At 43.3% G+C, this 16,216-nt stretch overlaps 1 long non-coding RNA gene across 1 annotated transcript; it reads left to right on the forward strand.

Moving 5' to 3' along the window:
- The first annotated feature begins 1,561 nt into the window (after positions 1-1,561).
- LOC142869943 (uncharacterized) lies at positions 1,562-14,437 on the forward strand. Its single transcript, XR_012918463.1, has 3 exons — positions 1,562-1,680; positions 1,955-2,061; positions 14,301-14,437. It is a non-coding gene; the product is annotated as an uncharacterized LOC142869943 (long non-coding RNA).
- Positions 14,438-16,216: the final 1,779 nt, after the last annotated feature.

Here is a 16,216-nt window from a genome sequence, read left to right on the forward strand (position 1 = left end):
GGCAATGGCCCATCCATCGGTTGGTTAAGCCATTGGATTACCCAGCCCCCTCTTGATAATTTCTGTGGCAATGATAATATTATCTGCAAATAATGACAATTTCACTTCTCTTCTCATCTATGCGAGCATTTCTGTTTCTTAATGAGTTGGCTTACTCAGTTGACTGTCAGTCACAGAATAAATGTTGAATGTTCACAGGTACAATGGGCGTGTTCGTTATCATGTAACTAACGAGAACAAGATTAAAGTTTTCCATTGAAAATAATATTGGATGTTAGGTTTTGATAAGTAACTTCTAAAAAACTAAAAAACAGTTATCTTCATTTCTACTTTTCTAATAGTATTAATTTTTTTAAATAATAAATTGGAATTGAACTTTATCTTATGCTTTTTTGTGCATCCAATTCTATTAAGGTTATGATGTAGAGTTTTGTCTACTTTCCGTTATGTGATGAAGGAAATAACTACATTCTCTAGTGCTGACCCCTCCTTGTGCTCCTGTTATAAACACTGCCTGACTGGGATCTACCATGTTTTTAATGCTCTCGTAGAGTTAGTAAGTTAATATTTTACTTAGGATTTTAAATCTACATACTAAGTAAAATTAATCCACATTGTATATCTTTATCCAGTTTTGGAATCAATCTTACAAAAGCCTCATCAAACGTGTTACAAAGTCTTCACCATTTTCTATTATAGGGACAAATTCCATTAGATAAGTATTATGTTTCCTAAAAGTTTAAAAGAACATAGCTACTGACAGAAGTGTATGCCATTAGTATTTCATTTTCTTTTATGGTCACTAGTCTATACAAATATATATATGTGTGTGTGTTTATATCTATATATACATAAGTATATATACATATACTTGTATAAAAGATATAGACAAAGTGGATGCTAAAAAAGAATATGCAAACAAATAATCACTATGTAAAGTGGGAAATAATAACAAATATTCTAATATATAATGACAACATTTGCTTCCATCCATCTCTTGCCTTTGGGACTTTTATTAAATTAATGTTACCAATTTATCTTCCATATCTTTTAACTCTTTTCCCCATCATGCTATTAATTTATTGCTTTTCTATACATTCTGGAAGTAGTTATTTGAACCCAACATTCAACTTACTAATTTATCCTCAACTGTATCTACTCGTCTGTAAAAAGGCATCATTGAGCTCTTTATTTCACTAATTTCATTTTCCACGGCCAAAATCTTCTTCATGTATGCTTGCTCCTGCTTTCAGTATCTTTTTCTTTCTGAAGGTATTTGTGTATGTATGTGTGTGTGCATGTGTGTATGTGTGTATATGTGCATGTATTTATGTGTATGTATGTGAGTGTGTGTGTGTATATGCGTGTGTGTATGTGTAAGTATGTGTGTGTTTACATTCTTACTCTTTACTGTCCTATTAGCTTTGCCTCTTCCACCGTTGATTGTTCTGAGCTGTTCTCTCAGCGCTTTGGTTAGGCAGCTTTCCTGTGAGGTCATCTTTTATTTCCGGAGGACTGCCAGCTGCGGTTTTAGTTTTAGTGTGCACTCTCCACTGGGCTCTGGTGCTGCGAGGAGTCATCGTCACCCTCTGCCCCTGGCTGGGAGGGGAGAGATCAAAGTTTTCTTCCTGCTCTGCTGATGCTGTGGGGCTGACAGACACCCTTCCACAGAAGCACGAGGTAAAAGCTAAACAGCACAGCAGCCGGTCAGCCCCTCCCCCCTCTGTGGGTGGGGGTTCCCTTCTGCCTCGGGCTCTCCCCTCCCCCTAGGACCTCCCGCTGCAGTCCTGGGCTCAGCCACCTTCTCCCCCCCCACCCCCCGCAGGGGTTCTTCAGGCTTCATGGAGTTAGTTCTGTGTACCTCAGCCTCCATGTATCACCCACGGCCTCTCGGAGACCCATGCCATTCACTGTCTTTTCTAGAATCTCCTAGTGCTGTATTTAAATTTCTCAGGATAGAAGAGTTCAGGATGCCAGATGAAGTTGGTGAAGGCCAGATAGCTGGGCCTGGAGTGGAGATTCCTGGAAAAAAAGTAGTATGAGGACAGTTTGGATGGACGGGTGAGTTGGCAGCCACTCTGTCACTGTGGGGCCCCTCTTCTTGCTGTGGTTCATTGTTGGTGGGATTTGGAATCTTACGTGCTTAGACCACACACTGCTCACATCCAAGTGGGCCCTGCTGAAGGAGAAAACTTGCTCCATAGAGTAACCATTTACAGACAGCAGTGAGATTTTATCTGAGGGGTTTTGATATTAATACTTGGAAATAGCTGCATTTAGGGTATGTTTGATGTGCACATGTAGTCACTCAGCCAATCCCCATATCCCTGTCTCTCTGTTATCTCCCCAACCTGAGCAATTAGGGAGAAATATTTTCTTTGTCAGCTCTGAAGAAAACACTGTCCATTGGCTGATAAGACTGGAACAGGGTTTAGTAGGTCGATTGAAACCAAACAGAAAATGTCCTATCCCGATATTACTCCTGTCTCTTTGTTTGCTCATGCTGTTCCTGAGTTTCTGATAATATCATAAACCCCATGAAATTTAGCATATATGGATGAGTCAGACGTGAACGCTGACTTCGGAAGCCTGCCAAAAGAAGCCAGCACATTTCTCTACAGGAGGTGCTTACATTTATAACCTATGGGGTTGAGAGGCAGTCAAAATGAGAAAGGAATCGCAGGCCAATTAGGAAATGCCCCCAGACTCTTCTGATTGTATCTCAAGTGAGTAGACAAGTCCAAAAAGACTGGCAGCCAATTCCTAATTCTCATCTTTACATTTGTACAAACTTTGACGTTTGGGGAGGGATAAAATTATGTGCCCATGAATATTCAGATATTAACTCCTTTGAATGACCAAAGACGAAGGCTTTTCCCGTGTATATAAGACAATCACCTAGCAAATTCAGTAGGTAAATTGTAGCTTGGTCGACCCTATATGTAGACCCCCAGGGGCTATTGGATTAAGAATTCTACTAACTTTATAATGCGGAAGATCTACACACTTCATCTGTCTATTAATCCTAACTAATACTTACTGAGATTTGCATGTGCTCAGCACTGTGCCAAGTGCTTCGTACACATTTTCACATATGACAACCCCACAATTTTGTGAGGCACTTCATATCATCAACGATCTATGGATGAGGGACCGAGGCTCCAAGGTGATGTTTAACTGGCCCAAAGTATTAAAATGCACTGACCACCCATTACTAAAGATGTACAAATATTATTTTCTCTTTTTATCTACAAAATCTCTGTTAAACTTTATTTATTTATATGTCTGAAATATGGCATGTAGGTGAAACCTGGCCTAATGTGGAAGAGTTAAAAGTAAATGACAGGAATTAGCCATGGTCCCCATGCTATTTGGCCCTTGTGCTAACAATGTGTGTAGTAGACAGGATCTGCACAGCCCTACCTCTCACACGTGCTCTTCTCTTCAATGTGTACCCACAAATGTGGCAGAAGCATGGCTAGCGGGTACTCCAAATGCTATGGTGACATGAGGAACCAAATGGTCCACTGGGGACAGAAGAGCTCCACCACAAACGAAACAGTCACAAATACAGAACTATTTGTCGTCCCTTCTACACAGAGCATAGAGTTTCATTCCTAATCCAAGTTGAGCTAAGATCTAAATGGAAATGAAACCATATGGGTTTGTCAATTAGAAATCTCAAATGCAACCAATATTGCCTACTGAGGTCCTGGGGAGCAGAAACACTGAAGAAGGAAGGAGAGAAGAAAGAGAAAGACAGAGAAAGAAGAAGGATGAAGAGGAAGAGGAAGAGAAAGAGGAGGAGAGAAGGAAGGAGGGAATGCAAGGGAGGGAGGGAGGGAGGGAAGGAGAGAGGAGGGAGGAGGAAGGGAGGAGGGAGGAGGGAGGGAAGAGATTGACATACAGAGGGGCAGGTCCAGCCAACAGCTGAAGACTCTTAGTTATAAACTAAGAGTATAACTTAGACTCCTAGTTATATCAGCAAAATCTTAGAGAAGCAAAGATCAAAGATAAAAAATGTTACCAGTTGTGAAAGTATATATTAGTATACCCAATGAAAGTAATTATCAAAAGATAATGAAATCTAATTTGGTCACAATGAGAAAACAATCAAAGTTAGTGTTTGAAAATTGGTAATTGGGCAAGTTCCAAGCTCAAAGCAGAGTTTGTTTTCAAAATGAACCATTTCAGTCCCAAATATTTAGGAACTGATAAATATCCCCTGTACGTGCATTCTACTCAGTCACCACGTACTTTCACAGTACCTTCTATGTGCCAAATATCAGGGGTGTCAAGCCCAAGGGGAAAACAAATGAAAGAAAAATATATAAGTACATGTAAATCTCTGCCCTCATACAGCTTCCTATCTAATGAAATTTTCAAATAAAATGTTAAGATTCCAGTGGTGGATAAATGGGGCAATACGAAAGGTCCCTTGACATGTGGGAGAAAACTTAACCAATTAAAAAAGGGAAACTTTTTTCTTGCCACTAAGCAAGGAAATATAGTTTTAAAGCCCCTCTTGTGATACTAGGCTACGGACAGAAAAATCTACATGCGTGCATGTGTGCCCACACACCCCTGCACAGAAACACCCGCTCCAATCCTAATGAGGCTGGGCTGAATTTGACACACACAGCCCCTGAGGACGCCTTCCAGTCCAACAGAGTAACAAGAAACCAGAGCCCTCTTCACGGTGGCTCTGTTCCTGTGACCAGGCGATGCCACTACTTGGAATCTTCCCTAAGGAAAAACTGAAGCAAAGCTCTATCCAAATGCATTTACTACAGTGTAACCTAAAATAACACAAAATTCCCCACCAATAATTGCCTAATTATTATACATGAAAAAATATAAAATTTTTCAACTACTAAAAACAAATTTGGCATAGTTGAAGACTACATGGATATAGGAAAGGATTTCCGTGTGTTTTTAAGTTTTAAAGGAAAGGCAAAATATAAAATAACATTTTCTCTATGATTTAAACTGTATAAAATAATTCTTTATATAGACAAAGACTAGGTCTAGGATAAAATGCAACAAAAAAATGAAATTATCTGTTGCATGTGTTTGTCGAGATAAGAGAACATTTAATTTGGGGGAAATTATTTAATAATACCGCATCATGTTTTAAATATAAAAAAATAAGTGGATTCAATAATAGACAAAGGAAGTAGAATTTACCACACACTGAGCAAGGGATTAAAAAGGAAACTGATCAATAATGGGTGAAGAATAATGGAATCCGTAATCAAGCTTTAAAATGTAATACAGATGGTTTCATGGCTGACAAACAGGAGTCCTCTGAAATCAGCCATGAGCCCACCTGTGGGATTTGGAAGACTTCAGCTAGCATCCTGCATGGCCATCAGAGCAACCCAGTATTGGGTACGGAAGTAGAAAAATGCCCAATCATATATGTTTCTATGGAATACTTAATGCACCTGTGAAATCGCCCAGCCAGTGCAAAATATGTGGGGACTTATGCCTACTGTAGGGTCACTATGAGATCACACTTGTCCAAACGTTCATTTCGAGAGTTGGAAGAGGGCGATTTGCATATTGCAGCCCCAAGAAAACAACAGTCAGCAATCTCTACCTCACACTATATCCTTCCTTCCACTCCTACCAGTCTTTCCTTCTTTCACCACCATGTCCCCCCGCCATAAAAATCTACGCCATGTGACTTTTTTTCAACATCTGTTTCCTTTCTTTTCTTTCATAGAAAGCACACATGAATAATCAGACCACACTGCTGCTGTTAATTGTAAAAATCATTAGTAAACTTCCAGGTGCTGTTTACTATATAAGCATTGTAATTTTCTATCCTAAAATCAGCAACTCCCCCGCATCATTGTCTGCCCTGGGGGCATGAGCGCCGCGCAGCTTTGAGGCTGTCTCAAAGGCAGTCGCAGCCCCATTTACTGGGACTGAAAGAGATTGATCCACACCTGCAGCGTTTGAGGCAATAATTCCTAATATTAGCCAGACCTCATGAGGAGCCGGCCCTCTTGCCAGCCTCCTCGTGATTCAACACTCCCCAGTCCACGTGGAACCACTGAACTGCGCTGTGGCTGGCTGGCACCCACCGAGCTCATTCTCCCCCTTCCTGCCACCACCTCACCCCATGGCCCAAAGATTCTGGAGAGAAACCTATGAAGACGATAAAGCCGATCTAGACGCCACTGGACTCCACCTGGTAAACCCAAGGTACCCGCATCTTCGCAGCTGCAAGTGAGGAGCAGAGGAGAAGCAAACCCAAAACCCGACCCCAGAGAGCCGGACTGCAAGGGGACGAAGAATCCTGGGGATTTTACTGAGAGAGACCACAGCGCAAAGAGGAGGAAACCTGCCCGGCGCCACGCAGGCACTGCCTAATGCTTTGGTTACACTACACAGATTACAACTTCCATCTGTTTCCTTGAAGGCACCTGTGGTTTTCCTCAAGAAACTCGAGATAAAAGAAAACGAAGCCTGAGTTTACATTTTCCCAGGTACTACAGTGGCATCCCCGGATACACCTGCTGTTCTTTCCTTGGGGCTTCCAATTCCTGCTCCGACCCTCTAGGTGGGGCCCCCGCTGCAGGAGTGCCGCCCGCGCTCTAGCTGCTTGTTTGCCTATAACCCGCTGCCCTCCGGGTACTTAGAGCTGTCGCTGCTGTCCTTACTGCGTCATCTGTCTGCACGCACCTGCTTTTGAAGTGCCTCTGACAAAAGTGGCTTCCCTTCTTTTCTTTTTTATGTTCTTATATATAACGATATCTGAGTATACATCTTATGTTTTTATAGTCCTAATTTAACATCTGAATAAATGAATGAGTAAAGCTTATCCATAGAGGCTTTCGAATACCTAATGCTGTAAGAAATGTTAGCACTCGCCAGTCCTTGGATGATCTTTCCCAACTTCAAAATTAATTTCCCCATCGGAGGCACAAAGATGTTAAGTGATTATGCTGAGCTATGTGTTCGATGTGGCATTATCACCACCTGCTTCTCTAGTCTATTCTGTAAACCAGAGGTGAATCCTAGACCTACACTTCCCAGAACCCCTTCCCCGTGTGCTGACGATGAGAGGCAGAAGCCTGTCTTCCCGCAGCAGAGACAGGCAGATGCACAGGTGGACGTGTGGTTCTATATACCCATCCCCTCCTCCCTCCTCCCATCCTCCTGACACCCAATAAATGTTACTTCTATATGTCCACTTAGGTGTTGATCCGTTAATACCAATATGCTGGTGAGTACATGTGGTGCTGGTTTTTCCATTCTTGAGATACTTCACTTAGTAGAATGGGCTCCAGCTGTATCCAGGAATATGCAAGAGGTGCTGTATCACTGTTGTTTCTTAAAGCTGAGTAGTACTCCATGGTATACACATACCACATTTTATTAATCCACTCATGAATTGATGGGCACTTGGGTTGTTTCCACAGCTTTGCAATTGTGAATTGTGCTCCTATAAACATTCGAGTGCAGGTGTCTTTTTCATAAAGTGACCTTTGTTCTTTAGGGTAGATGCCCAGTAGTGGAATTGCTGGATACTTTTTAATACTTATCTTGTCCAGCGGTAGGAGAGGGTTGGGCAAACTGAGCATCTAACCCTCACCTCAAGGAACAAGTGGCACACGAACCCCGAGCTCTGCATCACACGCAGGAAGAGAGAGTCCGCGGGGGCTGGGAAGAGCTCAAACAGATGGAAGCCACACCTTCAGGGAGGCAATTAGGCTTTTTCTCGTCCCTGGTCAACTTCCCCTCCTGATCCTCTCAAGGACAATTCTGCACATTCACCACCATCCTAGTGTCTTGCTTGAACTCCTTCACCCTGCACCTCCCCATGTGATCTGGCCCAGCCCCAGCCCCACCACCCACATACCTGCACACACCCTCATCATCCTCACCTCTCTTCTGCCTCAGGGGCAGAGGATGGCCTTGGGTTCCTCCAGGACAGCCCCTCGCTCTCAGCCCTCCCATCTTCCTTCATGGCTCCAGAGAGCAGTTTACAAAAAGGCACGTCTCCTCAGTCCCAAAACGTGTGTCGCTCTTTCACGCATCACTCTTGAACCTGAATTAGCCTCTAAACCTCCTAAATCTCTTCACCATCCACAGCCTCTCCCCTCTGGAGGTAGCCGTGACCTTCCCCAGGTCTGGATCCCCTTCTAGACTGTGCTGCAGGGACTTCTGCTGAGCCCGCACCACTTCCCAGCCCCAACTGGAGAAATTTCCTCCCCACCGGCCGACTCCCTAATCTGCAACGACCTGGTGGATGACTCTGTCTTTCTGGGGGCTCCCCGATGCTTGGGCTCTGTGGCACCTCTGTGTCCCGGTGCTCTTCTGACCTGCCGGCCGGGGATCCTTTCTCTGCTGGGCTCTGCTGCTTCCTGTGCTGGAATGTTCTTTTTCCCTGGCTACTTCCTTTCATGCCCTGCTCACACCACTGAGCTAACCTAAGCCTTTATTTTTTCTACCAGCTGAAGTTTCTATCTTCAGCTACTGGGTGGATATTGTCATCTAAGTATTCAGTCCCCTCAGGTGAGTGAAGACTACCATTTGAGAGGAGAGAAGAGATGACATGGCAACACCCAGGATATGTTTCTGTCCTCCCTGCTGAGCAGAGTAGGGGGACGAGAAATGTTTGTTGAGTGAATGCGTAACCAAGAGAGCTCAGGAATTCTCAGCTGGTGCCTTCCCCTGGTCCATATGAGTCACCGCTGTGACTGTACCCAGCCACATAGAGGGGCAAGCGCCATGCACCTGCCAGCCAGTTTCGAAGAGGATGAAATTAGCCAGCAAGCCCAAGGCTGCCATTTAGTATGCATATACTTTTTCAAGTTTTCATTAGTCGGTGTCTTTATTTTCTCTATTTTAATATAGCCTCTGGCTTCTAAAAAAAAAACATATTTCAGAAAATGTTCCTAAAGAGACCAGGACTGCTCGTAAAAGAGCATCTCCGGCGAGCCCCGGCTGTTGGTAGGTCCACAGACTGGTCTGCTGGCACAAGCTGTTTCCTCCTTTCACATCTCCACTGAACAGTTGCTACACACCATTAGGCGGCTGCTCTGGATGGAAATGAAGGATTTGCTGTATAATGTATTTTTTAAAGAGATTATTTAAGGCACGATTTCTGTTTATGGTCCCAAGATAAATTATAATCACCTTTGTTTACCTCATATTCCTTTCTTAATTAACTGACAACCTATTAGCATACATTTTTTTATCCCAGGAGTATTAATTATACATAATTTATATCATAAGCACTTATTTTGTATCAGTGGGATGAATAAAACATTTACCTGCTTATAGCTACTTGAGGTTAACATTTTTATACAAAAAACTCACCTGAGACTTCCAATCAAATTATCAGATTTTTAATTTTCTGTTACATAATGATACTGTACTAGTCATTGTAGCATTTTATTCCACTCTAGGCTAAACAATCATTTAGCAGAGTACCTCGCTGGCAGCATTAATTAACCAATGATACATGCCTTGCTGCACAATGAGATGCAAATAATAAAAATGTAAAATTGGCTAATAGGAGAGATAGAGTCCTTCCTGGGACTGTGACACCACTACCAGCCCAGGTGAAGTTGCAAACACCTCCAGGCCTTCAGTGCCATAGCTTGTCAGACAGGCAGGGATCCTAGAGATCAGAGGCCATGTCCTTTTGTCATTTCAAAGGTGAGGAATCTCAGGGCCAGAGAAGGCAAATGTCCGGCACAACCCACCACATCAGCAAGTAAGAGCCGGAGATTGGGGCACAGTGCAAAGGAACTGGCCCTACACCAGGAAAATACCATGGACACAGGCATGTTCTTCTCTCTTACAATGTTAAACTTCAAATGTTCGCATCAAATGTAATCTCATGCCCAAGTGCTTCAAGATGGGATGTACATGAATTAGACTTTGAATCTATGGCCATACCACCCTGAATGCACCCAATGTTGTCTGATCTTGGAAGCTAAGCAGGATTGGGCCTTGTTAGGTCTTGGATGGGAGACTTTGGAGAGAAATGTCCCAAGCTCCCTCTGTGGAATGGCTTAGGTGACGCCAAATAGAAATTGTCTAATGTTATCAGAAGAGTAATGAGTTGACTGCAATGCCATGGCATGCTCTATATCCAGACTCCAGGCTTAAGATTAGGCTACATTTTTCCCTAATTATCACATCCCCTTGCCACCACACTTTCCATCGATGCTCTTCTCACTCTGAATGTATGGATATTTAAGACCACGGATCCCAGTCTCTTTTATCTCTCTGAATATTTCACTTGCCAACTACAACCTATCCAGAAATCAGTAACAAAGTTAACTCAAACACAAACTTAATTTTTCACCTGAGAAACCATTTGTTGCTTAGAGTGAAATTTTGAGAATTTCAGTGGTTTTGTGAGAAGAGGAGAGAAGAAACATACTTGCAGGAGACTGAACAAGCTTGCTCAAGATCTGGAGTGTAGATGGATGAGAAGAGAGAGAGACCACCTACCTATGAGACAGACCCTCTGCTCAGCCCTTTTCCATGTTCTCATTCCATTCAATTCTGGGGAATAATACAGTTATCTCACCTTGTAGATGATAAAACTGAAGTTTAAAACATTTAAGTCATTTGTCTAGAGTCACAGCTATAGTAAGACAGAGTGCTGCAGTTTGAACCAAGGTCTATATATATTTTAAAACCCAGGCTCTTTGCATGACACCACACTAATAACAAGGAGACCATAACAGGCATGTAGGCAGAAATGCTGAAAAACCCTTTTGCCCATGTTTCTCATATCCCAGTTTGGAGGTACAAATGCTGTTTCTTTAATTTATTCTGCTATCTTGCCTGGAAAGAACAAAGCATATTTCTCCTGAAGAAATCTTTCTGCATCACTAACAAGTGAATGTGGAGAGAAAACACTTGGTGTCAATGTTGGGGAATAGTGAAAGAAATCTGTTTCTTGAATCTCCTCTCATAATGTGGAAATGGTAAAAAAAAAAAAAAAAAAGGCAAAAAGAAAATTTACAAGGCACAATATGGGGTGTCCCAGAGTTCCCTGGTAGACAATAGCTTCTCCACCTCGGCCCTCCCAGATCCCCGTCTGTACCCCACCCAGCCAGACGAGGCAAGCAGTGCCTTCCTGCTGGAGATTAATCCCATCTCTTACCCCATTGGTTGGTGGCCTAGAGGGCTGGTGACCACAGGGTGCTTTCGGGAGAATCACTCTCTCACTCCCAGCCATGAAATGGTGGAGCTCTTCAAGGCCCTTCCCGACTCCCATCTCCTTTCACTCTGTGTTGTCTTCATTAGAAATCTCGTCTGTGCCCTGTCTTCAAACACCATCAGACTAGTTCATGACTCCTCAGTTTTCATCTTCAACCAGAACCCCTCTTCTGGGAGCCAGCCTCAGGTGTGTACTCAGTCTCAAAACCACCTACAGCTTAGGAAGTCTCAAAACCACCTACAGCTTAAGAAGTCTCAAAATCACCTACAGCTAATGTATAATCAGACCACATTCCTGATGGCCCCTCTCGAAAAATAATAATAATAATAACATTAGCTCAGTAAATGACTTCTTCTATCCATTTGCTTAAACAAAAAGCTGTCTTCTCTCCCATATCCAATGTATTTCCTGTCTATTTTGCATCCAAAATGTATCTTGCATCCATCCATTTTTTCCACTTTCACTGCTATCGCCATAAGCTTGGCTTATGGTATCATATCATTTATCATATAACTTGCATGGATGTCTGCAATCGCCTTCTAATTTGCTATCCACAATTTCAGTCTTTTTCCCCCTTCATCTAACTTTTGAACCGTAACCAGAATAATCTTTTCAAGATGCAAATCTGATGATATCAAATATCTATTAAAAATAATGAGAAAGACCTTTTCAAGTATGGGCAGAAACAGATGCTATAAAGAAAGAATGGATAATGTAGGCCATATAAAAATAAAATATTTATAACGACAAAACCATCCCAAAGTATTAATAAAAAGATAAAAGACACACTTGGAAAATTAGACAAAGTATCAATTTTCTTAAACTATAAAGACATCCTGAAATACTCAAAAAGGACAAACAGCTCAATAGAAAACTGGAAAAAGAACAAATAAAAACACCACAACAATTTAAAATAGAGACACTGGAAGAAAGAAAGAAGCTTCAGATTTCAGTATCTTTAAAGTCCTTTCTTTCTGCTTTTTGAACAAAGAGCCCATGTTCTTATTTATATTGAGCTGTGCAAATTATGTAGCCAGCCTGCCCACCAAACCTACGGGCATCAAGGGCACTGGGTAGACACGCTCAGTGATGTCTTCTGCCACACTGAGAGAGACAGGAGGAGCCTGCCCACATTTGTCCCCTCCACATAGCCTGACGTTGTGACCTACACAAGGGAGGTGGGAATATCAGGAAAGGAAGAAACTTCTAGGATGACAGCAAGGCAGAAATTCAATGGCCAAATATTTATACCATAAATATTTTTTATACAATATATTTATTTATACAATAAATATTTTAAATTAAATCATAACTCTCAAACACCTGAACTTGGACACTGACAATGGTGGCTGTTATTTCTTTTCAATCCATTCCGGGAGATGCAAATAAGAATCAGGCATGGACCTTCTCCTGGAAGAATTCGCAATGATGTTGGTACAAGGGCATGAGACAGGAGAAGGTAAGAACTGGTACAAGGACTCCATTGAAAAACAATAATACAAGAGGTACCCAAAATGAAAATAATGTATAGGAATACATGAATTTATTTATTTGTCAAGTAAAGAGAAGCCACAAAAAAATTAGCCATTTCCTGGTGTAATTAAGTAATTTTAGTTTTCTTATTTATGAAGTATTTTCCACAGATACATCATTTAGGATTGTCTCACACAGCTATAACAAAACCCGTGAACTGGGTGGCTTAAGCACAGCAGAAACTTATTTTTCACAGAGCTGTGGGCTGAGGAAGCTGAGACTGAGGCATTGGCAAACTCAGTGTGGTGAGGGTGGATTTACTGGCTTAGAGATGGCACCTTCCCTCTGTGTCCTCATGTGCTGGGGAACAAGCTCCTAAGCAAACAAGCTCCCTTAGGCTTATTTTATATAAGGGCACTAATCCCATTCATGGGGGCTCCACCCTCACAACCTAATCACTGCTCCCCAAAAACCCCACCTCCTAATACTGATAGGGAAAAACCCCCACCCCAGCCCCATGGCTGAACTCACTGCTGATTGGATACTTTTTGAATCCCACTGCTGATTGGATATGTAAAGCTTGTTGCTGATTGGATGTAAAGCTCGTTGCTGATTGGATGCTTTTTGAATCCCACTGCTGATTGGATAGCTCCTCACACTCATAGTTGATTGGCTGTGTGTAACCCCAAGAAGTGCATAAAACTGGAGGAGAACTCCAGAATTTGGTGGCCTGCCCCTCTGAGCCCGCCAGCGGAATAAAGGCTGATTCCCTGACCCTCGGTTCTGACCCTCGGTTCTTTCCCCGGCCAGTCGCTCTTAACACTAGCTGTGAGCTCTCTGCTGGGCTGGGTCCAAAGGACACAGAACTCAATCTGGACGTGACTTGCCTGCTACATTTTCTCAGAATATGACAGAATTTAAGCTAAGCCTAGAGGGAAAGGGAAAACCCAGATAGGTAGGGAAGGAAGAGCATTCTTAGCAGGAAAAGACACTTGATTTAAGGAGAACATTCTTTCCCTGAATCCAGCATCTTATTTGGCTTTTTCCTGGCTCCATGGGCCTTTAAGCCTCTTCTTCTCAAAAAGTTTAACTTGAGTTCCTGAGAGGCCAAGTCTTTGTTTTTTCTCAAGATGCCAGTTATTTCGTGAACGTGAGACTATTCTAAAACTCAGGAGTTACAATGTAACATGATAAGAGGAGACTTGGAAGACATCTAAATACGACTTGAAATCTGCTTTTTTGAATGTGTGCTATTTTTTAAAAAAGAAAAAAAATGCACACACACACACACACACACACACATACATTCCTATAAAAAGATCCTCCTAATATGAGTGGCAGTATCTCTGGGTCGTTGGACTTATAGATAATTTGTATTTCTTTTCGTTTCTACTTTTGTTTATTTTTTACTTTTTATTCACTTTTGTTTTACAATAAGCATACTCGTAGTTGTATAACTTATAACCTCGTGCATTTAAACAATTAATAGTGATAGATATTAATAGTGGTGCATCTGTGTTGTGTCGTGAGTCGCTTCCTGCCAAGCCTGGTGCTAGAGCCTGGCATGGTCTGGAGCCCAGGGACACAGCTGGAGGAGTGACACCAGCCCTCCTGTCCCTGTGCACAGACTGACAGCCCTGCATCCCACTCAGAAGAGAGAAACACCCCGGACTGCCGAGCCATGCAAACTGGTCAGTACAGAGAAGGGGCGAACTACAAAATGAGTGACGACTAAAAGCATGATCTACCTCCCTCCTAACTACTGTACTGATCAAAATATTTCAAAGAAAGAATATTATTTGCTTTGTTTGAAGTTGAACCTCTGTCTGTCTTCTCCGAGTCTATTCTGATGTTTTTTCTTGCTTTGCCCACTGTTGAGCTCTGATTGTTGGGGATTATAACCTGGGTCCTGGTCAATGGACCTGAGCAGAGTTGCACCCTCCACCCCGACTCCTTTAGGGGCCACCCAGGTGCTAGAATGTTCATTCCAACATTCCCAGCTCCAGCCAGCCCTCAGCTTTCTTGACACAGCCTGTCAGTGGCGCACTTGACCTCTGCTTGGGGACGATTAATCTCATCTGGGCCTGTCAGCCCAGTGTTCCTCAGGGAACTGGAACCGCTGCACGCTTCCTCAGAGAGCACACCCCTCCCTCCAGACAGCACAGCCCTCCCCCACCCCACACAGCACAGCCCTCCCCCACCCCACACAGCACAGCCCTCCCCCACCCCACACAGCACATCCCCCACCCCACACAGCACAGCCCTCCCCCACCCCACACAGCACATCCCCCACCCCACACAGCACCCCCACCCCACACAGCACACCCCTCCCCCACCCCACACAGCACACCCCCACCCCACTCAGCACAGCCCTCCCCCACCCCACACAGCACATCCCCCACCCCACACAGCACACCCCCACCCCACACAGCACATCCTCCACCCCACACAGCACCCCCCACCCCAGATAGCACACCCCTCCCCCACCCCACACAGCACCCTTCACCCCACACAGCACCCCCCACCCCAGATAGCACACCCCTCCCCCACCCCACACAGCACACCCCCCACTCCAGATAGCACACCCCTCCCCCCACCCCAGATAGCATGCCCCTCCCCCACCCCAGATAGCACAGCCCTCCCCCACCCCAGATAGCACAGCCCTCCCCCACCCCAGAAAACACACCCCTCCCCCATTCTGCTCCTTCTCCTCCCAGTTTCTTCACCTTCCATCCTTTATTGGCTTCTCACATCAGTGCAGAAAATTTAGAGTATTTTCAAGAAAAGTACGTCTAGAAACTTGTTCTTGGACTTTCACCTTTCATTCTAAAAGCTATCAAACTTTTAGGTAGCTTAATATCTACTCAGTTTGAGAAATGACTTTATTCCATTGCTTCAGGCTAATATTTACCAGCTGCTGTTATTTTCACTATTTTCGTTTATATATATATATATAAACCACCAGGACACTACTGAAAAATAATGATATATAGGATATGGTTCCCAACTCCAAGAAATTATGATCTAGTAAAATAAATAAATAAGAAACATTTGGTATAACATTTTGGTATAATACAGATATAGGCATAAGAATATAATAATTTAAGAATGCCAAAACAAAAAGGCCTCAAATATAAGACTCTCAAAAACATAAGAATAGCGGAAATTTTTGATTTTACAAATAAACATGAAATTTGAAACAGATATGTTTGGGAGATGATATCTTGCCTTTATATCAAAGGAACAGAGTCAGTATTAAAAAAAATAAAAATAAAACGCTCACTAGCTGCCGGCTATTCCTGCCCGAAATCCCGCTCATCAGTGACAGCTCCTCAGGGCCCCTGTTCAGCCCGGTGTGCCCGGTGTGGATCCTTCTCTGACTTCCCCAGTGGAGACCATCCTCCTGCCCCGCTGCCCAGCCCCCGCTGTGCAGGCACTCCTATCGGCTGTGTCCCAGCACACCTGTGTGTCAAATCCTTCCCGTGTCCATGTGTCCAGCTACACACCTCTCTAGCTCCCTGTGGTACCACACATAGCTGCACC

Source organism: Microcebus murinus, chromosome 3, assembly GCF_040939455.1.
Source record: "Microcebus murinus isolate Inina chromosome 3, M.murinus_Inina_mat1.0, whole genome shotgun sequence".
Classification (NCBI taxonomy): domain Eukaryota; kingdom Metazoa; phylum Chordata; class Mammalia; order Primates; family Cheirogaleidae; genus Microcebus; species Microcebus murinus.